At 40.7% G+C, this 8445-nt stretch overlaps 1 pseudogene; it reads left to right on the top strand.

Moving 5' to 3' along the window:
• The first annotated feature begins 4054 nt into the window (after window positions 1-4054).
• LOC102898315 lies at window positions 4055-4739 on the top strand (annotated as a pseudogene).
• The last annotated feature ends 3706 nt before the right edge of the window (window positions 4740-8445 follow it).

Raw genomic sequence — 8445 nt, 5'->3', positions numbered from 1 at the left:
AACATTCTGTTCAGGATGACTGAAGTATTCTTTAAGAAGACTGAGACTTTCTTTGCAGCTCTCCTCTTTACCCTCTGGGCTCTCATCAAAATGACAATGTAGACTTTTTCTAGCTTGCACCTCAAAACCTGACAACCTCTACTTATTATCAGTTCCAAAGCCACCCCCACACTTTAGATATTTATTATAGCAGCACCCTACTTCTTGGTATCAACTTTCTGTCTCCATTCAGGCTGCTATAACAAAATACTGTAAATTGAGTGGCTTATAAACAACAGAAATTTATTTCTCACAGTTCCGGAGACTGGGAAATCCAAAGTCAAGGCACTACCAAATTTGGTGTCTGGTACAAACATATCTTTTCACTATAAGTTCACATGCCCAAAAGGACAAGGACTTCTCTGGGGCCTCTTTTATAAGGGCACTAATCCCATTCATGGTAGCTCCACCTTCATGACCTAATCACCTCTCAAAGGCCTCACCTCCTAACACCATCACCTTGCTGGTTAGGATTTTGACATATGAATTTGGGGAGAACATTTAGGCAGGTACATACGTCAGAACTCATCAAATTTTACACTTAAATATATGCAGTTTACCTGACGTCAGTTCTACTTCAATAATGTAAAGAAAGATTCTGCTGAAGGACTATAATAAGGTGCTTTAAGTTCCAATTTAAAAATAATTCAACTGGCATAAACAATTAAAGAAAATTCCTTGACTCAGTATAACTGTCTATAGGTAGGTCTCAGGCATAGTTTGATAAGAGAACCACCTTCTTACGTCTGTGAGCCACTCAGCTCATTTCCTGATGTTGGCTTCATCCTTACTTGGGTTTTCCTGTGGTAGCAAAATGGCTGTAGTAGTTGTAGACTTCACATTCATATAGCACACCTTCCAGGAGAACAGATAGGTTTCCTTCCCCCAGACATCGAACCAAATTTCTACTCTTACTTTCCATGATTGAATCAACCAAGCCCCTGTGTCTGTCCCTGAATTAATTACTGTGGCAAGTGCTGGACAGTAGTTAGCCCACGTCTCAATATGTGACTACTGACCAGTGAAGGAAGAGTGGAATGGAGGATGGAGAAGCCACTGGCTGAAATTGAGTTATCGATTGGCAAATTAGCGTGGGATGGTCAGCATGGAGAAAGGCAGGATTGGATTGAAATAGAAGGTGACTCTCATGTTGTCGTTTCTGTTTTAAAAGGTGTTATTGATATAAAACAAGTGTACTACAGTTTGAAATACTGGAGTGTCAGGATCTTAAAATAGGTACCAGAAAGTTCCTTTTCCTCAACTGTTTGGGCAACTCTGTTGCATCCCTACTGCCTGTTCTAATTCCTGTGCTTTTCAAGGCTTACTATTAAGAAAACTTGTCATGTGGCTTTGAATATACCCTGGGACCATAAACGATAAAATAGCATTCAGACATAAAGCTTAGAATGGCTCTCCTAGACATCCAGCATCAGAAATTATTATTTTGGGGGGTGGTACAAAATAGGAAGAAATGTGAGAAAAAGTTAGGAAATATTAAGAATAAGGAGAAGAGCCACAAAAGGTCATTTTAAAGGAAGTTATTTTGTCCAAGAATATCTAGCATTGCCAAGTAAATATAAAGAGAGTAACAGGGAAGACAGTAAAGGGGTTTTATAATGAAGTGAAAAAGAAATGTCACCTTCACCAAATCCCATCATCATATAGATTGCAGAGACCACACTGCTTGGGAATGAATGAAACTTCTTATTTGCCATTTTTCTTTTAACTATGTTTTATTGAGGTATATTTTATATATAGTACAGTTCGATTTATGGCATTTAAAACTGACAATACATATATTTAGAGCTAGTATGGCTGTCTATGAGTTCTTTGTCATCATTAATGCTCTCTTAGAGAGTTAATTCTCAGTCCGTAGAGATGAAATTTCTACTTTTCTTATAAAACTGCATACAGAGAGGATGTTTATTAATTGCTTTGGGATGACGATTAGGTGAAGATGATAAGATATCAGTCACTCCAATCAGTTTAAGTAAACATAAATTTGGGGTAAATTTTCGAGGTTAAATTTGGAGGGAATCTAAAACCAGTATTTTTTATAACATCTTCTAAAAATGTTGAGAATCACCTACGCTTTCCTACTTTCTGCTTCTTGTTGTCATTATCATATTCAACATGAGCAGTATAATGGACATTGATTGTTTATACCTGCTCAGCACCCATTTTTCTGGTAACAGCACCCATCTCTTTCATTTAGAAAATTGTTGGTCTCCTATTCTCAGAGCTTGTGGCTCAGAATTGGGGAAGTGGGTGGGTATAAGATTCAGACCTGGCCAAGTAATTCGATGTCTGCCTGAGGCCTGTGACCTGAGCTGGGCCAATGGGAGCTTAGCTAGGACTCTCACTGGAACTCCAGAAAAGAAGCACTTTCCTTCAGCTGAGGTTTTAAAACTGTTTGAATGTAAGCTTGCCAGCCATGCGCCATCTTTACCATCACATGGTGACCCCTATTTGAGAATGAACCTAACTCAGAGGGACACCAAATCAAGGATGGAAACAGATTTCTGATGACATGGGTTGAGCACCTGGAGCCAGTCGGATCTACCCCTAGCCTTTTTGGTTATATGAACCAATAAATCTCTATGCTTAATCTAACTTGAATTCAATTTCAAAACTTGCAACTCAAAGAGTCTTGACTCATACCATTATCATTATCATTATCACCATCCCTTCTCCTCCTTCTTGGAGTCAAATAAAAATCCACTTCCTGAAGCAGAGGCTAAGATGATTGCAACAATCAGCCAAGTGAGTAGTACACACAGGAAGTCCAGGGCAGCAATTTGGGGCGTAGCGGTTGAGTAGGAGGCTCCAAGGTGTGTCTGGTGCAAAGGAAACATAAGAACAGAGGCCTACCGTTGAGAGACAGGCTCTAGCTGCCTATTCCTAGAGTGCTCATCGGTTTTATCTCCACTCTTCAATTGCAAATACCTTGTTAGACATAGATTAAGGTTATTCTAGTGCATGCTTAACAGGCACCCTGACCCAATCAGAAACCATCATTCCTCTTAAAGCTTCATATTTGAATGCAATCATTCCTTTAAACAGCTCAAGCCTCGCAATGATTATGCAATTTTAAACTCCTGTCCCAGGGCCTACTCGGTTTTGTAGAGGCAAATATTGCCACTGAAAAATGGTCCAAAAACATTACCTAAGATTAGGACCAGAAACTCAGGGAGAGAAGTAGTGGACTCTTTGCATTCATTGTATTAGGTTAGGAGTAATATATAGAGAAATAGCAGACCCATTTTTTATAAATCAAGACTGTAAGCTCCATGAGAGCAGAGACTATGTTTCTTTTTGCTTATCATTTGGTTTGCAGTACCTAACATGATGCCCCCCCCCAAAAAAAAAATATTTGTTGAATGATTGGCCAAAGAGATAAATGAACGAAGCAAGAAAGTTTTGAAAAGGGAAGACGAAATGATGCTCTCACAGTAGGATCACATAAGAGCTTTGGGTTGTCCAGCCCTGGGTTTCATACCGAAGCAGATTGCCTCTAGAAAGCCCTTTCTACCTTATGTTTCTTCTGCTGTCTAACTGATATTGTGGACATTTGTCATTTTTGCACGCCCAATGTCCATTCCTTTTTTAACAAGGTCCCCAGTTTCCTTTTGGGAAAATACTCACCTCATTTTGTGTTCTCTTTTTGAGATAGTGAGTCTTAAGCACCTCCCACCATGAAAGGTGAAGAAACCACATCCTTTTGTTTGCCCCACCTCCCCTCCTATCTCCCCTTTAAATCAATGTGACCTAAACTCAGCCAATCAGATGATCTCTCCCAGGACTTTGACTCTTGGGCAAGTGACTCAAGGATGGAAGAGCTGGTTGGAGCTCATTCCTAGGCTGCAGTTCTGCATGTCCCTTTTAAAAATGCTATCCTGACTTTTCTGTGCCTCTCTCCTCCCACCTCGCCCAGCACTTCTCAGGCTATCTCGCAGGCTGTATTGCTCAGAGCTCTGGGCTCCTGCTAAACCAGCACCGCCATTGTCTCCTTCCAGCCGCCAACATGATAATCTACTGGGACCTCATCAGCCATAATGAGATGTCTTCCAACATCTGCAAGATCCGGGAGGTCACATTCGGGCTGTGCCTGGAGGTGGAGGGGAAGATGGTCGGGACAGAGCAACACTGATGACTCCTTTGATGATGGAAATGCCTCCGCGGAAGGTGCCCGGGGGGAACGTACAGAAAGCACAGTAATCGCTGATGTTGATGTTGTCATGAACCATTGTTTGCAGGAAACCAGCTTCACAAAAGTAGCCTATGAGAAGTAAAAGTACGTCAAAGATTACATGAAATCAATCAAAGGGAAACTTGAAGAACAGAGAACAGAAAGTAAAACCTTTTATGATGGGCTGCAGGACAAATCAAGCACATCCTTGCTAATTTCAAAAACTACCAATTCTTTATTGGTGAAAACATGAATCCAATGGCATGGTAGCTCTGCTGGACTACTGTGAGGATGGTGTGACTCCCACATATGATTTTCTTTAAGAATGGTTTAGAAATTGAGAAATGTTAACAAATTTGGCAATTTGGATCTGTCACCTGTCACCATAACTAGCTGCTGCTTTTCATCCACACACCCGGACAAAGACAAATGGGACTGATGTTCACTTGAGCTCTTCATTTATTTTGACCTTTGTTTATTTGGAGAAGAGGCATTGTTTTTAAGAAAAACATGTCATGTAGGTTGTCTGAAAATAAAATGCACGTGAACTCAGTTGAGAGACTACCTCTTAGTTTAATACTATTTAAATCCATCCTGTGTAGTGTTCCTGGAGAAGCTACACCCTGGTTGTAGACCACTACTATAAAGCATGAGACTGTCTTCAGATAACTTCTACAGTGAAAGCTACTTCTGGGACTGGAATATAAAAACAGGGATCAAAAGTTTTAATCCTGAGTTGAAGTAAAGAGAAAGACCATGCTCACAGCAGAGCCAACATTTGAAGTGGATTCCTACAAGTGGAAGTAGTTAACTCTGAAAGAGATTACCAAAACAATAAAAAGAGACTAATACAGCTGGAAATAATAATAATAAAAATTACCCTTTTGCCTCACTGCATCCAAGAGCGCAAGATGAGTCACCAGCAACTCCACTGGAGCCATCGTAGAAAATTCATCCAGGGGCCTCGTTCTTGCCGCATCTGCTCAAACCAGCACAGTCTGATCTGGAAATTCGGCCTCAACATGTGCTGCCTGTGTTTCCGTCCGTTCGCGAAGGATATAGACATCTACCTTACTGCAGAAACAATGCTAGCTCTTTGTATATAAAATCAAAACTTCACTTATGAGTGTTTTAATGTGAATGGAAGTCACATGATCATAGAAATCTTTTAAAATTTTATCATCATCTCAGTGGATTCATCTTCAAAAATTGTGGCTTGTTACATAAAAGCATTCATGTTGAAAAAAATGTTAAAATGCTGTCCTGAAGCCTCCTTCTTTAACACTCATTCCAAGCGATTATTATTTGTCCTTTCCATTTCCATTCCTTGTAATGGGCAATGACAGAGTTGTTCCTTCCTTTTCTGCAATGAATCCTCCTTCTCTGCAACTGATTCATCACCTTCAGCAGCTTAAGCTTGTGCTTTGGCCATCAATGATTGATTGCTCAAGCTTTAGACATCTTACCCTAAGCGGGGCCAATCAGATTTCTCTTTTCTAGGAGTTCATAAGTTTAACTTAGGGAATGTGAGAGGTGTAGGTTGCTGAGAGATCAGCCCTAGAAGTGGGTTGGTGCTATGAGGAAGGTCTATAATTTTCTGTTGCTGAGGTTCCAGGTTTTTTTCCTGGGCCCCAACACTTACCTATCTTGAGGAAACTTCCAATAAATAAGTTTTCTAATATTGGCTTATTTATCTGCAACCAAAAAAATCTTAATACAGTCTCCATGTGATAGAAGGCTCCTTGGAGGCAGGGCCAGATTTTCATTCATTTACCAATTTATTCATTCATCAAACATTTACTATGTACCAAGCACTGTGCTAAGTTCCGTGAACCCAAAGATGAATTTGACAATCCTCTGAATTCAAGGAGCCTGCTCTCTGTCTAGTTGGGATACAAATGTATTCAATCATTCTTTCCTTTAACATATAATTCATTTATTCAAATAATAATCACCAGTACTTACTGAATATTATGTGACAGGCCCTAGTACTAAATGCTTTTCTCATTTAATTCTCATAACTATATTAGGCGTGTTCATTTTATAGATGAAGGAATTGAGTCACTGAGAGGTTAAGCAGCTTTACCAAAGTCACATGGTTTCTAAATGCTAGAGCTGATTCTCCAATTCTGACTACAGAGCTCTAGCTTTTCAACACTGTGTAATCTCCCTCTCGAAATAAAGAATACCAAAGCAATATGCTTACACAGGTGTGTATAAAGTTCACAGAGAAGAAAGCGACTAATTTTGTGGGGAGATTGGAGTTCAAGAAAGGTTTCACTATTGAAGTGGTTTGAGCAATCTTGGAGGGAGAGAAGAGTTATAACCCTGGTGCCTAGCATAGAACTTTACACATGAACTCAGTAAAATGATAATGAGGCTGCTTAAGCATCTGGAAGTTGCCTACATGAAACCTGGGTGTTTTCTACTGCCTTCTGAGGCATCCTTTTTGTGATTTAGCAATGGGGTGCAAGGTCATCAGATCATTTGAGTATTGTATCATCAATGCTCACAAAAGCCTTGTGAGGTAGTAGTATTAACTTCGTAAGACGGGTGAGGAAACCAAGACTGATGTTGCATGACCCATCCAAGACCACACATGGTGAGTAAGTGGCAGAACAAGACAAGGACCTGGTATCCTGCCCTCTGGAGTGATGGATTGGCTAACAGGATTCCTCTAGTCTAGTCAGGTTCCTTTACTCTTAGTTTCCAATACAAGGCTTTGCTCTTTCCAGCCTCTGCGCCTGAGCTTCTGAAGGTTCCCTCTCCCAGGAACATCCTCCTCTTCCTTCTCATTTCCAGCTTTCTAAATCCTGGTCACTTCTCAAAATCAAGTTCAGCTCACATCTTCCTCCCAAGCCTTCTTCAAATTCATTCAGCCCACTATCTAAACTTCAATTAAAATTCCTTAGCCCTGCTTCAAACCAGATTTCTGCCCTGAAGGCTTCCTAGATAGAAAGTCTAGACTCATCACTGCCATCTTGCCTTCCTCATCAGAACTCTTGTTGCCTAATCTCTCCAGCCTTCAGTTGGCCTTTTGTTGTTGTTTACTTTATATTTGTACATATCTGTCTCTCCCTAGAAGGTGAGGCGCAAACCATATGCTTCTTTTTCAGCTTCATACATCTATAGCAAACTTCCTTTGGGATCATGGTGTTTGTTGACTCAAAGAGGATATCTGCTCTGCCCACCTGCTGTTAATTATTCAGCTCCTAAATCATGCCACACTGCTAACTTGTTGATCCCCTTTGTAAAGCTCCCGGGGAGTGGGAGCAAGAGAATGCAGGGGCTTTCATAGCTGCATTCAGCAATTAATAACAATCAACACTGAACGTTTACTAATTGCCATGTCCTGTACAAAATACACTGCATGTACAAACTCATTAAATCCTCAGGACAACTATTATCCCCACTGAACAGATGAAGACAGAGGTCACCCTGCTAGTAAGTGGCATAGTCAGGATTCAAAACCAGCCTGACTTGAGTCCATACTCTTAACTATGACACTGAATTCTTTACGGTAACCCAAAGTATCTTTGCTATAATGTATATCCATTTCCTTTCTTTCTAATCCCTGGAGGAAGATAGAGCTAAAGGAGTGAGAAAATAATACAATGTTTATTATGCTCCTAGTATGGGTCAGGTATTATGATAGATGAACAATGCTTTATTAATATAATTCTTGCAATGAGTCTATGAAGCAGGAAGTATTAACTCCATTTAAAGAATTTGGCTCCCAAAGTTGTTAAATACTCAAGGTTTAGCTTCCGGATATTGGTAGAGTTGGAACGAGACCAAGTTTCCTGACTTTCAAGGAAGTGCTCTTTAAAGGAAATTGAACAGAAAACACTGATAGGGACAGAATTATTACTTAAGAAATGTATTACTATATACTGAAGACTGGTGAGAGAATGTCGCAAAGGCTATTCTTTAAACAACCATAGAGGAATTAGTTAAGTAAAGGAGCCCTGTTTTGGCCTGGGATTAAACCCTAGAATTCACCTGGAGGCAAAGGAGAGAGGGCGCCACCTGTCCAGAACCAGTGAACTCGCTCTAGAGACGAGGTCGGCCCCCTTTCTTCCTCACCCACTAATGAGTAACTTGTCCCTGGGCCCCGCCTCCTCCTCAGTGTGGACCATTAAGCCGCCAAGCCTTTCCTGCGACCCGACTTGGACCTCCCACCGGGTGCCAGGTTCACGAGCGCCGGCAGCAGCCCT

Source organism: Pteropus alecto, unplaced genomic scaffold (assembly GCF_000325575.1).
Source record: "Pteropus alecto unplaced genomic scaffold, ASM32557v1 scaffold8, whole genome shotgun sequence".
NCBI classification, from domain to species: domain Eukaryota; kingdom Metazoa; phylum Chordata; class Mammalia; order Chiroptera; family Pteropodidae; genus Pteropus; species Pteropus alecto.
Note: the sequence above shows the minus strand (reverse complement) of the source record. Positions and strands in the feature narration are given on the sequence as shown.